The 24,882-nt window shown below is 45.2% G+C and overlaps 1 protein-coding gene and 1 pseudogene across 3 annotated transcripts in view; both read right to left on the reverse strand.

Annotated features, from left to right (window-relative positions):
* LOC136381074 (glutamyl-tRNA(Gln) amidotransferase subunit A, mitochondrial pseudogene) overlaps positions 1 to 12,059 on the reverse strand; it is a 104,174-nt pseudogene extending 92,115 nt beyond the window's left edge.
* CTNNA3 (catenin alpha 3) overlaps positions 1 to 24,882 on the reverse strand; it is a 2,003,993-nt gene that overhangs the window by 337,150 nt on the left and 1,641,961 nt on the right. The gene's annotated exons all lie outside the window — the stretch shown is intronic.

Below are 24,882 nucleotides of genomic sequence, written 5' to 3' on the forward strand. Positions count from 1 at the left end.
GGAACAGAGGTGAATAAGGCTGGTGAGGCAGAAACCTTTGATTCTAGGAAACTCGGATAAGTCAGTAGCTTTGTGAGTGCTGAATGAGTGGGTTTTGGAGCCCAGTGTGTGTTTTTACTTGCCTGCCAGGGGCAAGCTAGGATTAAAGATAATGGCCCACCAGTTCTTGGCTCTGTTGTTTCATTACTGTCTGTCCGAATCCATTGTGAACCTGCATGGGCCAAGCAGCTGTGATAGTGGTCATAGCTACTGGTCATACACTCAGCAATATGTGGGCAGCTATCACAGATCATCATTCAAATGGTGACTAATACTCTGTAGGTGTGGCCCTGTCCTCAAGCTTGTGTCCCTGGCATTGGCCACTCATATATTCATCGTGGAAGAGGTTAGGGAGCACCCCATGCCCTCTTGCTTTCCCCCTGTGGCCCTGGAGGCCTCGTCCCTCACATTCTTTATTACTCCAACCTCCCAAGACATAGCACTACTAAATACACCTTGTGGTGGGTAAAGTGATCCAGCTCTCTTTCCAGCATCTCTCAAATCTATTATTGATAAACTTTTCATCTCTTCTTCAAGATTGTACTTTTCTTTTCTTTTTATTTACTTTTTTTTTTTTTTTTTTTTTTTTTTTTTTTTTTTTTTTTTTTTTTTTGCGACAGAGGCAGAGAGAGACAGAGAGAGGGAGAGGGACAGATAGGGACAGATAGGCAGGAAAGGAGAGAGAAGCATCAAGTCTTTGTTGAGGCACACATTAGTTATTCATTGACTACTTTCTCATATGTGCCTTGACTGGGGGCTACAGCAGAATGAGTGACCCTTTGCTCAAGCCAGTGAATTTGGGCTCAAGCCAGCGACATTGGGTTTCAAGCCAGCAACCTTTGGGCTCAATACAGGGACCATGGGATCAGGTCTATGATACCACATCCAAGCCAGCAACCCTGCACTCAAGCTGGTGAGCCCATGGTCAAGCCAGATGAGCCCACGCTCAAGGCACTGCCCTCAGAATTTTGAACCTGGGTCTTCTGCATCCCATTCCAATGCTCTATCTACTGCACCACTGCCTGGTCAGGCAAGATTGCACTTTTGCTTTTCAAAATAATTTCTTCTTCAATCTCAAATACCTGCTCTTGCAACTGAACAGCTTCAGATTTGAAACAATTGCTTCTTAAAGTGAAAATGAATTCAAATTAGCAATGGCAGACCCTGATGAAGCTAATTTAACTGCAAAGCAACTACATATTTGTATAAAATATGAACAGGATCTAGAGAAAATAAGAAAGTTAAGTGTGAGAGTCTATTTTTGTCCCAGGTTGAGTCCAAATCTTTAAATCAACGCCAACCTGCAAAATGAGACAAAGCTAATGAAGACCTCCAAGTGAAAATCTTAGTGAAAGGAAGAGCTCTTCAGCTTTGACTTGTTTCCTGGGCTATTAATTCCTGTTTTTGCCCACTCCAATGTTTTTTACCCTCCAAATAAGCAGAATTTTAGGCAGAGAAAAGCAGAATAAGTAAAAGATAGAAAGTTTATGCTTAGAAAACATTTGTAAAACGATGTGCAATGTCTAACAAAACATTCTCTTTTTTCCTTAATCTTACCTTCTTTATAATTGAATTTCATTATGCTTTCTAAATTCTTAAGGCTACATAGAAATACTAAAGTTAATATCCTATACTTCCATATTCAGGAACTATGACTATAACAAAAATTCTTCTCATTTTAATGAAAAACAGTTTGGCTTTGGAGCCAAACAGAAGTGAGTCTGAGTTCATCAGAGTGACTTTGGGACAGTAATTTTAAATTACTTGTTTCTTTTTCTGTCAGTAAAATGGTTATTTAAATCCCTCCCTTAAGGGTGGATGAGAGAATGTATGTAAAGTTACAGTAGTCAGGTAGTGAGTGATCTCTCTACAAAACTTCCCTCTGGCTAAATTTCTTTATCAGCAGCTCAAGGGTACACAGCTTTCACCTCTGCTTGATCTTCTCAGTTTCTGTAGGGAATTTTATTTAAACTGAAGGACATTTTCTCTTTGCTACACTCCTTAAGCAAATTCATACATTTAAATTATTTTACTTGCTCTTCCTACCTCTTCTTCTGTTATGAAAAAACTAATTTGATCTTTCCTCCAAGCTACTTGTCACTTCTCCTTTTGTTTAGTTCTTATATTCATCTATTCCTGTTTTGGCCAATGGTTTCAACTACAGTTTGTTTGTTTTTTTTGTTGTTTTTTTTAAAGACTTTATTCAATTTTCAGAGAGGAGAGAGAGGGAAAGAGGGAGAGAGAGAGAGAGAGAAGGGGGAGGAGCAGGAAGCATCCACTCCCATATGTGCCTTGACCAGGTAAGCCTGGGGTTTCGAACCAGTGACCTCAGTGTTCCAAATCTATGCTTTATCCCACTGCGCCACCACAGGTCAGGCTCAACTACAGTTTTTTTTATTAATTTTTTAAAAAATTTGTATTTAATTAATATAATGCTACAGTAAACACATTCTATTATAATTGTATTTAATTAATACAATGTTTGCTTATCTTTTAGTTAGTTTGAACCTAGAGCTGTGGTAACATCAAAAAATGCATTGAACTAACCATGTCAACATAATAAATTAAAATTTTTTAAAATGCACTGAATTTGGTGTCAGAGACCTGAATTCTATTCCTGGCTTTGACACTAAGGTATAAGCACTTAGGTAACTCACTTCATTTCTATAGGTTTCAAAAACCTCTATCTAGCCTGAACTCTTGTGGCACAGTGGATAAAGAATCAATTTGGAATGGTGAGATTGCCCCGTCAAGGTATATACAGGAAGCTACTACCAGTTGATGCTTTCTGCTTCTCCTTTCTCTTTCTGTCTCTCTAGATCCCCCTCCTCTATCTAAAAATCAATAATATTAAAAAGAAAAAGAAAAAAAAAACCTCTAAGGAGTTTGACCTATGTGATCTTTTTCCCACTCAAGTTTGATCTAAGGTTTTATGGTTCAACTTTTGCAAAAATGTGATTCTTCTTTAATAACATTATATTGGTTTTCCATATATGTCAACCCAGGGCCTCAAGTGACTGCTTTCATTTTTCCTGTGTGTTGCCTCTAGGTGTCTCTCTCCTTTCTTCTTCCTACTCTTCTCACCTACAGAAAAGCTTACAAGAGATGTGTCACCAACAGTTAGGATGAGTCCACACTAACATTTCTTTTGGGTTGAAACTCAGGGAATCTAATGTATGACATTGTAAACTACAAAAATCAAATCAAGTTTTATAACAAGCCGAGAATGATCTAAATTTTACAGAAATAAATAAATAAAATATACACAAACCAGTACATGTGTTAAGATTTACATAGAAAATAATCTGAAAGAACACATATAAAATTGCTAAAAGCAATTATCTCTGGAAGAAAAAACTTGAGATGCAGGAACAGGAGTGGGTAGTCAGGGCTTACATTTTTACTGTAAACTGTCCTATATTATTTAATATCAGAAGCTTCTGTTATTTTTATAACAAAAACACTATCACTGACTAATATTTATTTTTAATTATATAACATTTTGCAAAATGGCTTTATAATTTACCACTGTAAGGCCAGGAGCCGCCATCATGGCCATTTACATGCAGGTTCCCATTGGATTCGGGCAGATGGGAAAGAAATGGCGAAGTCAGAGGATGGGGGAGCCATTCTGTTTATTGGTGTCTCACCAAGACAGGCAAGCCACAAGAGAAGACAAGGGAAAAGCAGAAAACCTGCTTTTCCCATGAAGGGCAAGGGATCTGATAGATATGTGTATTCCAAACTGCCCTCTTGATGTTCCGTTTATCTGTCAGACCTCACCCTTACTGGACTATCACCCCTGAGACAGAGAAATGCCAAGAAACTGACAAGCCGCCCCAAGGAGGGACTCCGGACATACCAGAACTTTTGATTCAACACCCACATGCTCAAAGCCCCCCAAGGAGGAGCATTGCAGACCTACCAGAATGTTTGCCTCAGTATCCCCTCAGGCTCTCCCAAACACTATATAACTCACCCCTAGTCTATAACCAGTGCTCTTCTCCCCTGGAGAAGTGCCCAGCAGGGTTCCTTTCTTCCTTTCAAAAAAGCCTGTTACTCTGTTCTCTCGGACTCCCATGGATTCCAACATTTGGTGCCGAAACCCTGAACAGGGTACTAACTGCCTGGACAATCCCTCTTTGCTGTCCAAACTTACAACCAGAGAAGCAATGAGCAGTGGCAGCTCGTCCTGGGCTTACTCCCTGATTCTGTTTGGATGTGTAATTGTAGGTCAACTGGCCGGCAGTCTAACCCTGTCCTGAACCCCTGCTGGACCAGAAAGGTAAGGAGTTTCTCCCTTCCCCTTCCTCTTCCCCTTCCCCAGTTGGCCTCCAAATTTCTCTCTAAAAACACCCCTTTCTGGTCAGTTTTTAATTCAGACCCCGTATCTATGGGTGGTCTGCCTCTACTCCTTTATGGACTTCTACGAAAGTCTAGGTGCACCTAGCCAGGCCACTCATCTACATCCTGGGATCTCAGCCATGAGGGGACAACCTCTTGTCTGAGATTCTCTTTCTACAGAGATTTTCTCCTCTTGGAACTGTGACTGAAGGTGGAGACGCCCCCTTCTCTCACCAGTCTCCTCTACTGTGGGCTCCTCTCAGTCCAAACCATCCAGCCAGGCTCCCCTCGGAACACAGACTCCTCCCAGTCTCAGGCCTCAGAGACTCACCCTACTCTCTGAAGTTCACAGTTTGGGAGGTTTCTACTCCGAGTGCCTAGCTTCTATGGACTTCCTCAAAAGTCTAAGCGCCTAGCAAAGGTTGCTTTCTACTACCATTACAATATCCTAAGATATCTTGCCCTGGCCGGTTGGCTCAGCGGTAGAGCATCGGCCTAGCGTGCGGAGGACCCGGGTTCGATTCCCGGCCAGGGCACACAGGAGAAGCGCCCATTTGCTTCTCCACCCCTCCGCCGCGCCTTCCTCTCTGTCTCTCTCTTCCCCTCCCGCAGCCAAGGCTCCATTGGAGCAAAGATGGCCCGGGCGCTGGGGATGGCTCTGTGGCCTCTGCCTCAGGCGCTAGAGTGGCTCTGGTCGCAACATGGCGACGCCCAGGATGGGCAGAGCATTGCCCCCTGGTGGGCAGAGCATCGCCCCTGGTGGGCGTGCCGGGTGGATCCCGGTCGGGCGCATGCGGGAGTCTGTCTGACTGTCTCTCCCTGTTTCCAGCTTCAGAAAAATGCAAAAAAAAAAAAAAAAAAAAATTAAAAAAATATCCTAATATATCTTGACAATTTCTGCCACCGGACAGGGAGGTCATCAGAAATTCCTTACGTGCAGACTTTTCTTCTCCCTTCTCTCCTGTCCTTAACTTCTGTGCTTTCTATTCTACACACAGACCATTTTTGCCCAAAGAAACCTCCACTCCTAATCTTTCCTTCACGGTGCCCCTCCTACCTCCTTATAAACTGTGTCTGTGTCTCTTTCCTCTTCACCCTCTCCTCTCTCCTCAGAGCTCTAAATCTTTTTTGACTTCTCTGACCATGTGGTGCTTTAATCTCCTCTTCCTCCTCTTGCAGATTCTGACCCTCCTCCTTTCCATCCAGCTGCTCACGCTGTCCATCCATCTGCTTTCTCTCTTCCTCCCCTCTATACTGGCAACTCCCTGCAATCTCAAAAAACTTTAAAAAACAGAATTGTATATTAAGTTATGTGAGTAAGTAATCTGTTTTGTCTCTTTGTTTGTCAGAAAATATCTCTAGTATAATTTTAATTGAAACAAGTAAAGCACACTCATTTAAATTCCTTAATTCATAATGTATATCTAAAGTCTTTGTTTAATGTGTAACTGTGTCTGTTTCTAAGGCCTTAAACCAGTAATTACCCATGTCATAAACCAAGGCTTACTCATCCCCATGGACTCTTCCTGCATTACCCCCATCCTTCCTGTTCAAAAACCTTCAGGGGCTTATTGCCTTGTACAAGACTTGTACCTAATCAATGAGACAATAGTTCCCCTCCATCCAGTAGTCCCTAATCTCTACAAGTTACTGTCACACATTCCCTCAAACATCACTCACTTCAGGGTCCTAGACCTCAAGAGTGCCTTCTTTAACATTCCTCTACATCCTGACTTTTATTTTCTATTTGCCTTTACCCGGACACTAATGCAGCCCAACAATTAACATGGACTGTCTTACCCCAGGGGATCAAAAACAGCTCACACCTGTTTGGGCAGGCATTAGCTCAGGATTTAGCAGCATACAATCTCAAAACTAGTACTCTCTTACAATATGTAGATGACCTACTCCTCTGCAGCCCCTCCTTGCCTGCTTCAAGGAGACACACCACCACCCTTCTTAACTTCCTCATTGTAAAGGGATATCGTGTCTTCTCTGCTAAGGCTCAACTTCATTCTCAGTCCATAGTCTATCTAGGCATTGCCTTAACCCCCACCCCTGAGTTCTCATCCTAAATCAAACTCAGACCCTCCATAGTCTTCAATCACCTACCACCACAGATCAAATCTTTTTTTTCCTCAGTCTAATAGGCTTCTTTAAACACTGGATTTCCAATTTTGCTCTCTTAATCAAGCCCCTCCGTGAGATCTTCTGAGCATGGCTTTTAAGGTCTATAATGACCAAGGAAGTAACAGAAAAGGCAAATAAGGCCCAAAAGAGGTCAGGAAATACCAGCTTTTGGCTTCAGCGCCCTAAAGGGCTTCATAGAATTCCATTAGGGCCCTACTTCAAAAGTGGAAAAAAGGTCATTGAACTGAAGCCTGCCAGGCTTCCCGATCCCATCAAGGGACACATCATTGCTGTGGAAAGAGGGACATGAGAAGGTAAGCTTCCCCCTTGCTCCCAGTCTCTTCTAGCCCTGCTCCAGCTACCTGTGACCTTACCTTGCCCAGCATGCTGGGAATTGCCACTGAAGGCCCAAGGACATCGTTCATGAGCCTAATGTATTTCTTCCAAGTAGCAGATAACCTGATCTCATTTCTTGTAAACATGAGGACCATCTACTATGCCTTGCTTGAATATCTGAGTTTTATTTATCCTTCAAAGATCTCTAATGTGGGTATTGACAGTCTGATTTTGTTACTTTATTTAATGTATAGCATCTCCTTTATTCCTCTTGTCTCAATGCCCCATACCTATTGTAGGCTGGGAACTGCTGCTAATTTCAACTAGAAGCAGTGCCCACTAGGACTTAAACTCTAACTGCATAGTAGAAATGTAACCACCCTTTCCCTAAGTACTTGTAGGATTTACAGGTTACTCAGCAGTACATCACCCAAGGACTAACTTTCACATGGACGGGTCCACATACCGTGATCCTGACAACTCCCACTACTGCTAAGGGCAGCTCTTTTCTTCACCCTGACCATCTGGAGCTCAGAAACAGAGAAACAAAACTGACCCCTTGTCCTTCTATTCTCTATTTACCTCTCAGCCTGCCTCACCTAATCAGGGGTTTTCTATTCATATGGGACCAACACCTATATGTATCTCCTTAAAAATTGGACAGAAACCTGTACCCTAATCTATCTGACCCCAAATATCAACCTAATCCCACCCCATGAGCCTCTTTCAATTCCTAGTACACTACCCATCAATCAAAGGACCAAACGAGCTATACAGGTAATTTTTCTTCTTGTTGCTTTAAAAATTTCTATAAAAGTAGATCTAGGGAGAGGGGGGACTAGCCATACTGCCCTGTCGTATTCCTACTCTCTTTCTCTCACACTCTGAAGCCCAGCAAATTCGTAAGCATGGAGTCAGTGGTTTCGCACAAACTGGGTGTCTTGACAATTGCCTTCCATTGGTCCACTCACTCTCCTATTTATAATATTTTTCTAACTTTTAGACCCTGCCTCTTATATTTGTTCACTTGTTTCTTATAGAACCACATGCAGACCTTCACCAATCAGAAAATTGAAAAAAATCTACCTAACCCTACACACCAACCCTGAAACCTGCCCTCAAAAAATAGTTAAATCTGAAACCCTGTATCAGCAAACCTCCTAAATCCTGTCTTTCAACCCCTATAGGTCCCCTAACCCTAAAGCTCTCCCACATCCCTGAAAAACTAGGAGAATGAATAGCATTCACCTCTTAATGCTTCTCAATCTTTTTACCCTTCACATAGTAAGGGGACAAGACCGCTGAGTCTTCTTGGCTGAAGAAGGGCCTACAAATGAACATGAAACATTTCTTTTAGCTCAAGCTAACTGCTCTCTCCAGGGCTTCCAGGAAAAAATATTTCTAACTTTACCATGGAAGAACTTTCACCCCCCCTTCCCCCCGCTATACAACCCTCCTTATCTCTGCATTCCTAATCTCCAAATACTTGCTCCCTTCTTTATCAAGTTCCTACTGGCCAGGATGAGAGAAATCACTAGGATTACCTACAATCAAATGCTCCTACACTCCTATTCCCCAATACCCCAAGGAGAACTTCACGAGGGAAATATCAAATAGGTAAGGATGACAGCAGGAAGAAGCCGCCCCTCAGCCTGACAAGTTCCCTCCTGAATGTTCTCCAAACCCCCTTCCTTTTAATATTCAGTCCTTCTAAAAACTTACACCAACAGGTTCCCTGTCTCTACAAATCTCTATATGTCCTCCCATTTGAGAGGAACCAGACCAGCACATCTCATGAGGCTCAACCAGGAGACCATGTATCACCATGTCACTCTGTCCCCTCGGCACTCACAGCAAGCAATTCACAATTATTACCTAAAAAATTTTTTTTACTTCCTCACTCAGGTTTTCAGAGACATTGCCTGGTTCAGACCTTACAACACGGAAATTGACAACCTTCTTAACTGGATGGGGGACTTGGCTTGGCAAGGTTCCCTTCTTAAGTTCTCTTCAGAAGAAGCAATAATTTTCTATTTTTTCTCTGACTCTGGTCTTTCGGAATCCCATGGATGCCAACAGGATCAGGGAGGCCCCTGCAATGGTGATAGCAGGAATCAAGAGAGAACAAACTCCTGGTCTGCCCACTTTATAGTATAGAAATCAAAACCTTTAATCCAATATACAAACAAGGAAGTCTCTGATATAAAGTCACTTATCTGAGGTACAATGGGATTCCTCAATGATGCGGCCTGCTTACAACCTGTCCCCACACACAATGCAAACTATAAGCTGTTATAAAGTACTGCACCCTAGATTCTGAAAAGCACTGTACCTCATTTCATCAAGTTCACATAGAGACATACAGTCCAGATAAATTTTGAAGAGTTTTATTAGAGGAGAAAATTTTAATATGCCAGCCACATATGCCTGACGGAGGCATCTGCAAGCCCAAATCGTGCAGCCCCAAAAATAGTTTAGGGGCTGTTTATATACCCTGGCTCACACACAGGCGGGGGAGAGCATGACATCATGGTATAGGCTGGCAACATATGTTTAGGGCAGGGGTCCCCAAACTTTTTACATAGGGGGCCAGTTCACTGTCCCTCAGATCGTTGGAAGGCCGGACTATAAAAAAAAAAAAACAACTATGCCTGACCAGGCGGTGGTGCAGTTGATATAGCGTCGGACTGGGATGCAGAAGGACCCAGGTTCAAGACCCCAAGGTCACCAGCTTGAGCGCGGGCTCATCTGGCTTGAGCCAAAAGCTCACTAGCTTGGACCCAAGGTCTCTGGCTCGAGCAAGGGGTCACTCAGAATGCTGAAGGTCCATGGTCAAGGCACATATGAGAAAGCAATCAGTGAACAAATAAGGCATTGCAATGAGAAACTGATGATTGATGCTTCTCATCTCTCTCTCCATTCCTGTCTGTCCCTATCTGTCCCTCTCTCTGACTCTATCTCTCTGTCCCTGTAAAAAAAATAATAAAAATAAAAAATAAAAATAAAAAAAACCTATGGGAACAAATACAATATTTAAAATAAAGAACAAGAAAATTTAAATCAACAAACTGACCAGTATTTCAATGAGAACTATGCTCCTTACAATGACCACCAATGAAAGAGGTGTCCCTTCCGGAAGTGTGGCAGGGCTGTAGTTTGGGGACCCCTGGTTTAGGGAATACACAGAAACATTAAGACTCTCAAGGTAACATAATCAAAGACATTTACAAATCTTTCAGGGTTCCTCTTCCCTCACTAGCCTAGAGGTATTTTACTCTCAAGATTCCAGCAAGGGGGAGGAACCACAGTCAATGCAAGATGGTATGTAAATTCTGCCTCCTATTGAAAGAGAAGAAGTTTCTCTTTTACTTTTATTTTAGATTTAAAACTGAATAACCCAATGTTCTTACAAGCTAGAAAATTCTACATTCTTCTCCCTCCCCTCCCTAAAGGAGGGACAGGACAAGAAAGCCTGATAGGAAAGCCTGACCTTTCCTCCCAGAATATTAATATCAATTTTCAGCTTTTGGTACCTTACAACAAAGCGAGCAAACATATATCAATTTACAAACTTATTTGACTAAAATTCCACCCCTTTTGCTCGCTTCACAATCTATACCACAAATATCTTCCATCATGGTCACTGTGCAATGAGTGGGATACATTGCATAAACAGAAACAGTACCAACTACAGTGTAAAGCCAGTAGCCACGGCCACCACCACAGCCGCCTGACCCATGCAGGTTCGCATTGGATTCAAAAAGATAGTAATGAAACAATGGAACTAAGAACTGGTGAGCCATCAGGTTTAGTCCTAGCTTGCACTCAGCAGGCAAGAAATACACACAATAGGAAAAATTTCTCTTTCTATTCAGGGCTCCCAAAGCCAATGACTTATCCCAGTTTCCTAGAATCAAAGGTTTCTAGCTTACCAGACTTATTCACCTCTATTCCCCATCTCCTTCTCTCTGCACAAACTGGCTTCTCTTTCAACACTCTGCCATCTTGGCTGTTTCTCCTGGCCTCCTCCACGTGGACTCTCTCTGCTCTCTCCTCTAATGCTAATCTCAGGAAATGAGAGAGCAAACTCTCAGTCTGCCCCCATTTTATAATGTAGAAATCAGAACCTTTAATGTAATATACAAATAAAGAAGTCTCTGAATCAAAGTCACTTATCTGAGGCATAATGGGATTCCTCATGAGAGTGCACCACCCTACATCAAAAAAGGTGGGAAAGGCTTAGTCCTAAAATCAAGCCCCAAGCTAAAAGGATCCTGCCTGCCCACAGCCCACCCTCAACATAAATTAATATCACCTGGGTGACAGGTTTCCAAGTGGGCAGTTCCGTCTTTAGCAAAGTGAGCATAATATATTTGATCTGCCCAGCATCCACTAATGAGTAAAGAACTTCAGCACCTTTCCACAATTGGGACCAAAACCCAATAGGTTGTCATAGGCGCTCTGTCCACTGCCACAAGCCCCATCCAAACCCCTCTGAGGTTACATGAACATCCAGCTCACAGGGCCTGGCAGGCTCAAACACATTCAAGGCCTGTGCCACTTTGACAGCTGTTGGTCAAATAAGATTGTAAATATGATATATATGTTTGCTCGCTTGTGATTTATATTGGGTGTGGGGGACAGGCTATAAGCAGGCCAGGTCTTTGTAGCCTAAGGTTTAGTTTTAAGATTAAGCTTTTCCCCACACCCTTGACTGATTGTATGATCTGGGTGATGCACTCTCATGAGGAATCCAATTATGCCTCAGATAAGTGCCTTTGTATCAGAGACTTCCTTATTTGTATATTGGATTAAGGGTTTTTGGTTTTCTACTCTATAAAGTGGGACAGACCAGGAGCTTGCATACGCAGTTCCTGCTATCACCATTGCAGGGGCTTCCCTGATCCCTTGCCCTTCATGGGAAAAGCTGATTTTCTGCTTTTCCCTTGTCTTCTTTTGTGGTTTGCCTGTCTTGGTGAAACACCAATAAATAGGATGGCCCACCATCCTCCAACTCTGCCATTTCTTTACAGTCTGCCCGAATCCAATGGGAACCTGCATGTGAATGGCCATGATGGCGGCTCCTGGCCTTACAACTGGCGTAGTTTGCGGCAGGATTCAGAGATTGGAATGCGGCTGCCACCCTTGATGGGTGGGGTAGAGTACTGGTTGCTGCTCTGGTTCCCCATGGCTGTCCTTTTAGGGGCCATGGGCTACGTGTTTTTTACTCATGAGGAAACCAGGAGTTCTGTGTGAGAAGCTGCCCGAAGTCAAAAGCTTCAGTATGAATTGCAAATAGAACGGCAGAAAAGGCTGGAATTGGAGCGAGCACTGGAGAAGGAATTACGGGTTCACGAGTTGCAGTTTACCCTGGAAGCTGAACGTTTTCACCGGCAGTTGTTGGAGAAAGAACTGTGGATTCAAGAGCTCGAGTCTCAGCTTCAGGCCAAAAGCCAGCAGCCACAGAAGCCTAAACGGTCGCCAAATGAGAAGCAGCATCCGTGCCGGTGGATTGGCTTTGAGTCAGTGGGAGCAGGCACTTAGAACTCCTCTTCTGAGGATGAGAAGGCTCAGGCTGAAGCTGCCATACACACACTGAGAGCCCGACCAGTGGTGGCCAAGAAGGTAAAAATCCAGCAACAAAGAGTCCCTCAGGGGCAGCCACAGCCTCCTGTAGAGGTAATGGAACACTCTGTGGTCCGGCCCTATACCCAGGTAGAGCTGATGGAGTTGGGGGCACAATTTAGGCAGAAACCTACTGAATCCCTGGGAACCTGGTTACTACGATTATGGAATATAGGGGTGGATGGCATCATGCTATCTAGAACAGAGATGGAGAAATTGGCCACCATTACCACACACTCTTCCTTGAGGCAACGTCTTCAGAACTGCCATGGCAACCCAGGAGACCATACCCTATTAGAATGGGTGATGGCTGCCATTTGTATGGTCTGGCAGAATGCTGGAGAATTGCTGGGGCAATGAGTCAGTGGCAGTGCTACAGTCAGTTAGTAAAGGTCCTTCGGGAAGTAGTTATGAAGAATGCTATTTTCAACCCTGGGTCCCGTGGGCCAGACGAGAAAGTGTTTACGGCAAAAATGAGAAAATTTGTCCTTGTTAGTGCCCCGTCAGCTCTTTTTGGGTCACTTGTGGTTATCTTGGGCCCCTATGTGGGGCAGCCCATCAATGCAGTTACACAGATGTAGCAGATTTGGGAGAGCTGGAGGCCGCTCGGGATCATAAGGCAGTGAGGGCTGCTGCCTATGTTGCCCCCCCAACTAGCAAGGGAAACGGGCCTGTAAAGGTTACCCGAAAGCAGATGTGGGTAGATTTGATTGCGGCTGGAGCAGATAAGGGGAAATTGGATGGCCAGTCTAATAAAATTCTTTTGGAGCTTTGGTGGCAGCTTAAACCAGAACAGAAGTTCCAGCCACTGAGACGAAAGGCCCCAGCAGCTACCAATAAAATGTTTGGTGTGTGGACAGCTCAGTTACAAGATTATATGATAGAGATGGCCGAGGGAGAGAACTTCCAAGACCCATTGTACCAGTTTGAATAGGAAAAACACCGAGGTACCCATCTAACAGGGATGGGCGGGGACCGGAGGCCACACGTGGAACTGGCTATCCACTGGTCCCCTTCCAATGTACAATGGGTGTTGGCCTTGGTGGATACAGGTGCAGAATGTTCCCTTCTCTATGGGAGCCCAGAGCGGTTTGCTGGGACCCCAGTGGCCATTGATGGTTAGGGGGGCCAAACTGTTCAAGTGAAGCCAATAGCTATTCCATTGGGGTAGGAAGACTGCCTCCTAAGCCATATAAGGTGTATTTATCTCCTATTCCTGAATATATTTTGGGGGTAGATGTCTTGCAAGGACTGTGGTTGGAAACTACAGCTGTCGAGTTTCGGCGGCAGATCAGGGTTGTGAAGGCCGTATTTCAGGGACACGTATCACATTCCCCTTTGCAATTACCCATCCCTCGGCGTGTGACTAACACCAAGCAGTACCGCCTGCCAGGTGGTTATGAAGAAGTCACAGGGACAGACCTCGAACTAGAAAAGGTGGGAATCATCCAGCCAGCACAGTCCTTACAACTCCCCGGTATGGCCTGTGTGCAAATCAGATGGAACCTGGAGAATGACCGTAGATTACAGGGAACTTAATGAACTTGTTTCCCCTTTGCACAGTGCTCTTCCCTCAATAGCTAACATGATGGATTGGCTAAGCCGTGAGTTGGGGACATACCACTTTGTGGCAGACTTGGCCAATGCTTTTTTCTCTATTGATATAGCTGCAGAGAGTCAAGACCAATTTGCCTTCAATTGGAAAGGGACACAATGGACCTTTACAGTGTTACCTCAGGGCTATTTGCATAGCCCCACCTTGTGCCATGGGCTGGTGGCTCCTGACCTGGCTAAATGGAAACAGCCAGAGGCAGTTCGCATGTAACATTATATTGATGATATTATGCTAACTAGTGATTCTCTTCCAGAATTGGAGCAAGCAGTCCCTACCCTGCTATCCCATTTGAAAGCATGTGGCTGGGCAGTCAACGAGAACAAATTACAAGGACCTGGGTTATCTGTTAAATTCTTGGGAGTTGTCTGGTTGGGTAAGTCAAAAGTTATCCCTGATGCAGTTATAGATAAGATTCAAGCATACCCCGTGCCCACTACGGTAAAACAGTTACAGGAATTCTTAGGTTTTTTGGGGTATTGGCGAGCATTTACACCCCATTTGGCTCAGTTACTACACCCCTTGAACAACCTTATTCGAAAGGGGGTTCGCTGGGATTGGACTAAGAAGGGACAAGGTTTATTTGCAGCAGCTAAGATAGCTGTCAAGGTGGCACAGGCCTTGAATGTGTTTGATCCTGCAGGCCCTGTGTGCTGGATGTTCATGTAACCTCAGAGGGGTTTGGATGGGGCTTGTGGCAGCGGAAAGAGCACCTAAGGCAACCTATTGGGTTTTGGTCCCAATTGTGGAAAGGTGCTGAAGTTGGTTACTCATTAGTGGAGAAGGAGCTGGCAGCTGTGTATGCTGCCCTCCTGGCCACTGAGAGTATTACAACCACAACACCAGTTACAGTCAAGACAACATACCCTATTGCTGGATGGGTGAGAGATTGGGCAACCAAACCACGCAGTGGTATGGCCCAAATGTCCACCCTGGCCAAGTGGAGTGCCTACCTGCAACAACGCTCTGCTCTTAGCACCAGCCCGTTGAGGGCAGAACTGCAGGAAGTCTTGGGTCCAGTAACCTATGCAACCTTAGAGTCAGGTGAAACTGGGGCTCAGGAGGCAGAACCTAAAGTCAGTCCCTACCAGGAGGGGCGGGTGCCCATCCCCGAAGATGCCTGGTATACTGATGGTTCCAGCAGGGGCCAACCTGCCAAATGGACAGCTATAGCCTTCCGTCCAGCTACTGAGACTATTTGGAGGGACACGGGTACAGGCCAGAGCAGCCAATGGGCAGAATTAAGAGCTGTTTGGCTAGTTGCCCATAATGAACCTTCACCTCTGGTGATCTGTACTGACAGCTGGGCTGTCTATTGTGGACTGACCCTTTGGATTGCTACTTGGCACATTAACCAGTGGATGGTAATGCACCGTCCACAATGGGGTCAGGCCATGTGTCAGGACTTATGGGAAATAGGACACCAGAAGCAGGTGACAGTATATCATGTCACGGGGCATGCCCCTCTAGCCCATACTGGTAATGATGAGGCAGATACGTTGGCAAGGGTGCGATGGTTGGAGACTGCCCCTGCAGGTGATGTGGTGCAGTGGCTCCACCGGCACCTGCTCCATGTGGGACAGAAAACTATGTGGGCTACGGTTAATGCGTGGAACTCGCCTGTGTTCTATGCAGAGGTACTTGCAGCCTGTGAGCAATGTGCAGTATGTTCTAAGGAGCACCCTCGGAGACCACTGGTGTCACCTGGACAGATCCAGAGGGGTCATGTTCCACTGACACGATGGCAGATAGACATCACTGGACCCTTACCAAAGTCAGAAGGGTACCAGTATGTAGTCACTTGTGTAGATACTGCCACCGGGCTGCTTGCTGCTTACCCTGCCCGTAACCCTGATCAGAGGGCAGTCATACAGGCTCTGGACCGCCTGAGTGCAGCATATGGGTGACCGCTGGTCCTTGAAAGTGACAATGGTACCCACTTTACTGGTTCAACGGTGAGGCAATAGGATCAAAGGCTGGGGGTGGACTGGAAGTACCATGTTCCCTACCACCCCCAGGCTGCTGGCATCATTGAGCATATAATGGACTCTTAAAGCAGGGACTGCAAAAGGAGGGGGGCACTGGCTCTTTTACTGGATGGACACACCGCTTATGGGCAGTACTCCGGATTTTGAATGAGCGACCTCGACGGGGGAGCCGAGCTCCAGTAGAAGCCCTCCTGCATCGGACAGCTTCCCCCATTCAGTTGCAGATACGCACCAAGGACATTTTACTCAAGCCAGGTTTCGGAGAGCAGGGCAACGTGTTCTTGCCTGCTCCAACAGCCCTTCTTAAAGGACAACTACTTCGATGGACTTGGCTCTGGACTGTACAGGCCCCCCATCTGAGATGGGTGGCCTTAGTGGCACCATGGGAAAAGGGGCTAGAGGTGGACCTCCAGTTAACTCCTTGGGCAACCAGCACCTGGCCACCTAAGGTAGAAGTGTATTATCCCTTAAGTGCTCAAGGGGACAGCACTATGAAGGGCACTGTTGGTCAAATAAGTTTGTAAATATGATATATATGTTTGCTCACTTGTGACTTATATTGGGTGTGGGGGACAGGCTGTGGGCAGGCCAGGTCGTTGTGGCCTGGGGTTTGGTTTTGGGACTGGGCTTTTCCCCACACCCTTGACTGATTGTATGATCTGGGTGGTGCACTCTCATGAGGAATCCAGTTATGCCTTGAATAAGTGATTTTGTATCAGAGACTTCCTCGTTTGTATATTGGATTAAGGGATTTTGGTTTTCTACACTATAAAGTGGGACAGACCAGGAGCTGGCACACAGTTCCTGCTATCACAATTGCAGGGGCTTCCCTGATCCCTTGCCCTTCATGGGAAGAGCTGGTTTTCTGCTTTTCCCTTGTCTTCTTTTGTGGTTTGCCTGTCTTGGTGAGACACCAATAAATAGGATGGCCCCCCATCCTCTGACTCCGCCATTTCTTTATCGTCTGCCCGAATCCAATGGGAACCTGCATGTGAATGGCCACGATGGTGGCTCCTGGCCTTACAGGCACCTTTGTAATTTCTTTATAGCCAATAATGAGTTTTCCTATTTTACTACACATAGAACCAGCAGATGCTGGTGTGTTGGGCAGATAAAATGTATTATGCTCACTTTGTTAAAGATAACAGGAGGAGGCCGTCGCTCAGGTGATGTTAATGTGTGTTGGGGTGGGCTAAAGGCAGGCAGAATCCTTTAGCCTGGGGCTTGGTTTTGGGATTAAGCCTTTCCTACCCTTTTTGATGTAGGGCGGTACAATCCTATCATGCCTCAGAGGGTGACTTTGTATTAGAGACTTCCCTATTATGTATATTGGATTAAGGGTTTGGATTTCTACACTATAAAATGGAGGCAGAACGGGACTTGGCGCTTGGTTCCTGAGGTTAGCATGAGAGAGCGGAGAGAGTAGAGCCAGCAGCTAAAGGAGGCCACGTGGAGGAGGTCAGGAGAAGCAGCCAAGATGGCGGAGTGCTGAGTGAGATGCCAGTTTGTACAGAGTTTGTATCTGGGATAGGGAACAGAGGTGAATAAAGTCTGGTGAGCTAGAAACCTTTGATTCTAGGAAACTCGGATAAGTCAGTGGCTTTGTGAGCACTGAATGTGACTGGGTTTTGGAGCCCAGTGTGTGTTTTTACTTGCCCGCCGGGTGCAAGGTAGGATTAAAGGCTATGGCCCATCAGTTTTTGGCTCCGCTGTTTCTTTGCCGACTGTCCGAATCCAATGCGAACCTGCATAGGCCAGAAGGCTGCTGTGATAGTGGCCCTGGCCGTGCCTCCTGGCTTTACACTGGTGTATTGGCCAATAAGGTTTGGTATGCCCCCTCAGGGTGGCCTTTGTTGCCAGCTATGGTGCTGTCTGCAGACAAAACTCTGGCCTGTATTCTGCCAGAGGGAAAAGATTTGCCTCTCTTGGTGCCACTGACAGCTCTCTCATTTTGCCCGTAGCTTTTGATTTGTTAATCTTATTGCTGTAGTTGGTACTGTTTCTGTTTATGCAATGTATCCCACTCCTTGCACAGTGACCATCATGGAAGATGCCTGTGGTTTAGATTGTAAAGCGAGCAAAAGGGGTGAAATGTTGGTCAAATAAGTTTGTAAACATGATATATATGTTTGCTCGCTTGTGACTTATATTGGGTGTGGGGGACAGGCTATAAGCAGGCCAGGTCGTTGTAGCCTAAGGTTTAGTTTTAAGATTAAGCTTTTCTCCACACCCTTGACTGATTGTATGATCTGGGTGGTGCACTCTCATGAGGAATCCAATTATGCCTCAGATAAGTGCCTTTGTATCAGAGACTTCCTTATTTGTATATTGGATTAAGGGTTTTTGGTTTTCTACACTATAAAGTGGGACAGACCAGGAGCTTGCTCTCTCAGTTCCTGCTATCATGATTGCAGGGGCTTCCCTGATCCCTTGTCCTTCATGGGAGAAGCTGATTTTCTGCTTTTCCCTTGTCTTCTTTTGTGGTTTGCCTGTCTTGGTGAGACACCAATAAATAGAATGGCCCACCATCCTCCGACTCCGCCATTTCTTTACCGTCTGCCCAAATCCAATGGAAACCTGCATGTGAATGGCCATGATGGCGGCTCCTGGCCTTACAACAGCTCTCTTAGTTGCTGCATATGGACCTTGTGCCTGCTCAATCCAATCCCAACAAACCCCCTTTTGAATAAGGTTGTAAAAGAGGCATAGTAACTGAGCCAAATGGGGTGTAAATGCTCGCCAATACCCCCCAAAAACCTAAGAATTCCTGTAACTGTTTTACCGTAGTGGGCACGGGGTATGCTTGAATCTTATCTATAACTGCATCAGGGATAACTTTTGACTTACCCAACCAGACAACTCCCAAGAATTTAACAGATAACCCAGGTCCTTGTAATTTGTTCTCATTGACTGCTCAGCCACATGCTTTCAAATGGGATAGCAGGGTAGGGACTGCTTGCTCCAATTCTGGAAGAGAATCACTAGTTAGCATAATATCATCAATATAATGTTACATGCGAACTGCCTCTGGCTGTTTCCATTTAGCCAGGTCAGAAGCCACCAGCCCATGGCACAAGATGGGGCTATGCAAATAGCCCTGGGGTAACACTGTAAAGGTCCATTGTGTCCCTTCTCAACTGAAGGCAAATTGGTCTTGAGTCTCTGCAGCTATATCAATAGAGAAAAAGCATTGGCCAAGTCTGCCACAAAGTGGTATGTCCTGTTGGGCAGATAAAATATATTATGCTCACTTTGTTAAAGATGGCACTGCCCACGTGGAGGCCGTCGCCCAGGTGATATTAATGTGTGTTGGGGGTGGGCTGTGGGCAGGCAGGATCCTTGTAGCCTGGGGTTTGGTTTTGGGATTAAGCCTTTCCCACCCTTTTTGATGTGGGGTGGCACAATCCCATCTTGACTCAGATAGGTGACTTTGTATTAGAGACTTCCCTATTGTGTATATTGGATTAAAGGTTTGGATTTCTACACTATAAAATAGGGGCAGAAAACTGCAATGAGATACCACCTCACACCTGTTAGATTAGCTATTATTAATAAGACAGGTAATAGCAAATGTTGGAGAGGCTGTGGAGAAAAAGGAATCCTCATCCACTGTTGGTGGGAATGTAAAGTAGTACAACCATTATGGAAGAAAATATGGTGGTTCCTCAAAAAACTGAAAATAGAACTACCTTATGATGCAGCAATCCCTCTACTGGTTATATACCCCAAAAACTCAGAAACACTGATATGTAAAGACACATGCAGCCCCATGTTCATTGCAGCATTGTTCACTGTGGCCAGGACATGGAAACAACCAAAAAGCCCGTCAATAGATGACTGGATAAAGAAGATGTGGCACATATACACTATGGAATACTACTCAGCCATAAGAAATGATGACATCGGATCATTTACAGCAAAATGGTGGGATCTTGATAACATTATACGAAGTGAAATTAGTAAATTAGAAAAAAACAGAAACTGCATTATTCCATACGTAAGTGGGACATAAAAGTGAGACTAAGAGACATTGATAAGAGTGTGGCGGTTACGGGGGGAGGGGGGAGAAGGAGAGGGAAAGGGGGAGGGGGAGCGGCACAAAGAAAACTAGATAGAAGGTGACAGAGGACAATCTGACTTTGGGTGATGGGTATGCAACATAATTGAATGACAAGATAACCTGGACATGTTATCTTTGAATATATGTATCCTAGTTTATTGATGTTGCCCCATTAAAAAAATAAAATTATTAAAAAAAAAATAGGGGCAGAATAGGAGCTTGCACTCTTGGTTCCTGAGATTATCATTAGAGAACAGAGAGCAGAGAGCAGAGAAAGGCCACGTGGAAGAGGCCAGGAGAAGCAGCCAAGATGGCGGAGTGTTGAGTGAGAAGCCAGTTTGTGCAGAGTTTGTGCAGGGAGAAGGAAGGAGATGGGGAACAGAGGTGAATAAGTCTGGTGAGCTAGAAATCTTTGATTCTAGGAAACTCGGATAAGTCAGTAGCTTTGTGAGCACTGAATGTGAGTGGGTTTTGGAGCCCAGTGTGTGTTTTTACTTGCCCACCAGGTGCAAGCTAGAATTAAAGAAGATGGCCCATCAGTTTTTGGCTCCATTGTTTCTTTATCGACTGTCCGAATCCAATGCGAACCTGCATGGGCCAGGCTGCTGTGATGGTGGCCCTGACTACTGGTTTTACAGTCCCCAACTTATGGCTTAGCCGTACCATCATGTTAGCTATCCAGGGAACAGCAGCGTACAAAGGGGGAACAACTTTATTAAGTCCCTGTAATCTACTATCATTCTCCAGATTCTGTCTGGTTTGCACACAGGCCATACCGAAGAGTTGTAAGGACTGTGTGCTGGCCGGATGATCCCCACCTTTTCTAGTTCGAGGATTGTCCCTGTGACTTCTTTATAACCACCTGGCAGGTGGTACTGCTTAGTGTTAGTCACACGCCGAGGGATGGGTAATTGCAAAGGGGAATGTGATACATGTCCCTGAAATACGGCCTTCACAACCCTAATTCATAGCCGGAACTCCCCAGCTGTAGTTTCCAACCACAGTCCTTGCAAGACATCTACCCCCAAAATATATTCAGGAATAGGAGATACATACACCTTATATGGTTTAGGAGGCAGTCTCTCTATCCCCAATGGAATAGCTATTGGCTTCACTTGAACAGTTTGGCCCCCATAACCGTCAATGGCCACTGGGGTCCCAGCAAACCGCTCTGGACTCCCATAGAGGAGGGAACATTCTGCACCTGTATCCACCAAGGCCAACACCCATTGTACATTGGAAGGGGACCAGTGGATAGCCAGTTCCATGTGTGGCCTCCGGTCCCCACCCATCCCCGTTAGATGGGTCCCTCGTCCCTTTTCCTATTCAAACTGCTACAATGGGTCTTGGAAGTTCTCCTCTCCCTTGGCCGTCTTTATCATATAATCTTGTAACCGAGCTGTCCGCACACCAAACGTTTTATTGGTAGCTGCTGGGGCCTTTCATCTCAGTGGCTGGAACTTCTGTTCTGGTTTAAGCTGCCGCCAAAGCTCCAAAAGAATTTTATTAGACTGGCCATCCAATTTCCCCTTATCTGCTCCAGCCGCAATCAATTCTACTCATCTGTGTTCAGGTAACATTTATAGGCCTGTTTCCCTTGTTATTTGGGGGGGCAACATAGGCTGCAGCCCTCATTGCTTTTATGATCCTGAGTGGCCTCCAGCTCTCCCAAATCTGCTACATCTGTGTAACTGCATTGATGGGCTACCCCACAGAGGGGTCCAAGATAGCCACAGTGACCTAAAAAGGGCTGACGGAATGCTAACAAGGATAAATTCCCTCATTTTTGCCATAAACACTTCCTCGTCTGGCCCAGAGGACCCAGGTTCAAAAACAGCATTCTTTATACCTTGTTTCCAAAGGATCTTTACTGACTCACTGTAGCACTGCCACCGACTCATTGCCCCTGGCAATTCTCCAGCATTCTGCCAGACTATATGAATGGCGGCCATCACCCATTCTAATAGGGTATGGTCTCCTGGGTTGCCATGGCAGTTCTGAAGACGCTGCCTCAAGGAGGAGTGTGTGGCAATGGCGGTCAATTTCTCCATCTCTGTTCTGGAGAGCATGATACCATCTACCCTATGTCCCATAATCGTAGTAACCAGGCTACCAAGGATTCAGTAGGTTTCTGCCTAAATTGTGCCCCCAACTCCATCAGCTCTACCTGGGTATAGGGCTGGACCACAGAGTGTTCCATTACCTCGGCAAGACGCTGTGGCTGCCCCTGAGGGACTCTTTGTTGCTGGGTTTTTACCTTCTTGGCAACCACTGGTTGGGCTCTCAGTGTGCATATGGCAGCTTAAACCTGAGCCTTCTCATCCTCAGAAGAGGAGTTGCAAGCACATGCTCCTGCTGACTCAAAGCCAATCCACCGGCACGGATGCTGCTTCTCCTTTGTCGACCATTTAGGCTCCTGTGCCTGCTGGCTTTTGGCCAGAAACTGAGACTCGAGCTCTTGAATCTGTTGTTATTTCTCCAACAACTGCCAGTGCAAACGTTCATCTTCCAGGGCAGATTTCAAATCGTGTACCTGTAATTCCTTCTCCAGTACTCAGTTCAATTCAAGCCTCTTCTGCGGTCGATTTGCAATTCATACTGAAACTTTCCTAGGCAGCTTCTTGTACAGAACTCCTGGTTTACTCTTGAGTTAAGAACACCCAGCCCACGGCCCTTGAAAGGACAGCCATGGGGAGCCAGAGCAGCAACCAGTCCTCTACCCCACCCCTCAAGGGTGGTGGCCCCACAACAATCTCTGAATCCTGCTGCAAACTACGCCAGTTGTAAGGCCAGGAGCCACCATCGTGGCCATTCACATGCAGGTTCCTTTGGATTCGGGCAGACGGTAAAGATATGGCAGAGTCAGAGGATTGTGGGCCATTCTGTTTATTGGTGTCTTACCAAGACAGGCAAGCCACAAGAGAAGCCAAGGGAAAAGCAGAAAACCTTTAATCCAATATACAAACAAGGAAGTCTCTGATACAAAGTCACTTATCTGAGCCATAATAGGATTCCTCATGAGAGTGCACCACCCACATCATGCAACAGTCAAGGGTGTGGGGAAAAGTTTAGTCTTAAAACTAAGCTTCAGCTATAACCACCAACCTGCATACAGCCTGTTCCCCACACCCAATGCAAACTATAAGCGAGCAAACATATATCAATTTAAAAACTTATTTGACCAACAACCCCATATAAGGTATAAAATTGTTAACAAAATAGTGAGTTGAGGTAGAAAATGATCGTTAGTATTACACAAGAAATGTGTTGGTATAGCCAGTGAGTAAATCTGATTTCTTCTCCAACTCAAGCAGGAAGTGATATTTTCTTCTAAGAGTGGTTTTACTGTTGTTCTCTTTGTATCTATAGTAAGAAAACTAATTGACAATTAAAATATAATTGAAAAAAAACATGGATAGTACTAAACCTTTGCATTAGAGAAAGTACTGAGAGATAAGCAAAAGCCAACACTGCATTTAACAGAATAGACCAGGGTGGTGGCAGGATTTTGTAGAACACATTAGAGCAAAGCAAATCTCCAAAGAAATCAATAAAGACTGCATTTAAAAATAAGTTGTTCAGAGGGCCCTGGCCGGTTGGCTCAGTGGTAGAGCATTGGCCTGGCATGCAGGAGTCCTGGGTTCGATTCCCGGCCAGGGCACACAGGAGAAGTGCCCATCTGCTTCTCCACCCCTCCCCCTCTCCTTCCTCTCTGTCTCTCTCTTCCCCTCCTGCAGCCGAGGCTCCATTTGAGCAAAGATGGCCCAGGCACTGAGGATAGCTCAGTGGCCTCTGCCTCAGGCACTAGAATGGCTCTGGTCGCAACAGAGCAATGCCCCAGATGGGCAGAGCATCACCCCCTGGTGGGCATGCCGGGTGGATCCCGGTTGAGCGCATGCGGGAGTCTGTCTGACTGCCTCCCCGTTTCCAACTTCAGAAAAATACAAAAAAAAAATAAGTTGTTCAGAAAGAGCACAAAGACTAATGATTCTGCAGATAGTCATAAAGACAAAAGAAAGAAGATACTTTCTAAGCAAAGACAGCACAGTTCAACAGCAAAAACTATTATAAGAATAGCAAAGAAAATGGGCTAGAATCAAAATACATTAAAAGTCATTCACAACTAACATTATTATCAAAAGCCTTTATATAATGTTTACAATTGTGTGACTTTTTCCTAACAAAAGCACAGTTTGCTTTTCGAGTTTGTGCTCAGTCATTGACAGGGTGTCAGGTTTATTTTGCTCTTCTTGTTCCTCCATTACAGGGTGAGGACAACATAGAGTGCTCCAAGGGCATGCAAAAGAGAAAGGAGAAAACTGTTCAACCTTTCTTTTAGAACACTACACAGTTCAAAGCATTCTAACCTCTTTTCCTGCTCCAAACTCTCTACTTATATCTAAGTTCTGTGGAAGTGCACTGGTTCCAAAACAGACTGGAGTTTCCTCCAGCTCTAATTGGAGTAGTTAGCGCCTTGTTCCAGCTGCAGCCTTAGTCATCAGTTCCAGGAAACCCTGACACCAATGCACTGTGTGTCTAAACATATACTACCTACTTGGTTTTCTCTATCTCCAAACACAATGAACACATCTTCTCATCTTATCAGTCCTCTAGTAACAGTCCCACAGTTGAAAAACTCACCATGGCTTCTGAGACAAGACTTGATTTTCTTTGCAATGTTTTTCATACCTCTGGTCAGTCTTCTTGGCTATTTCTTCCTTCTCACAAGAATTCTATATTCTATATGT

The sequence above is a fragment of the Saccopteryx leptura genome, chromosome 9, assembly GCF_036850995.1.
Source record: "Saccopteryx leptura isolate mSacLep1 chromosome 9, mSacLep1_pri_phased_curated, whole genome shotgun sequence".
NCBI classification, from domain to species: domain Eukaryota; kingdom Metazoa; phylum Chordata; class Mammalia; order Chiroptera; family Emballonuridae; genus Saccopteryx; species Saccopteryx leptura.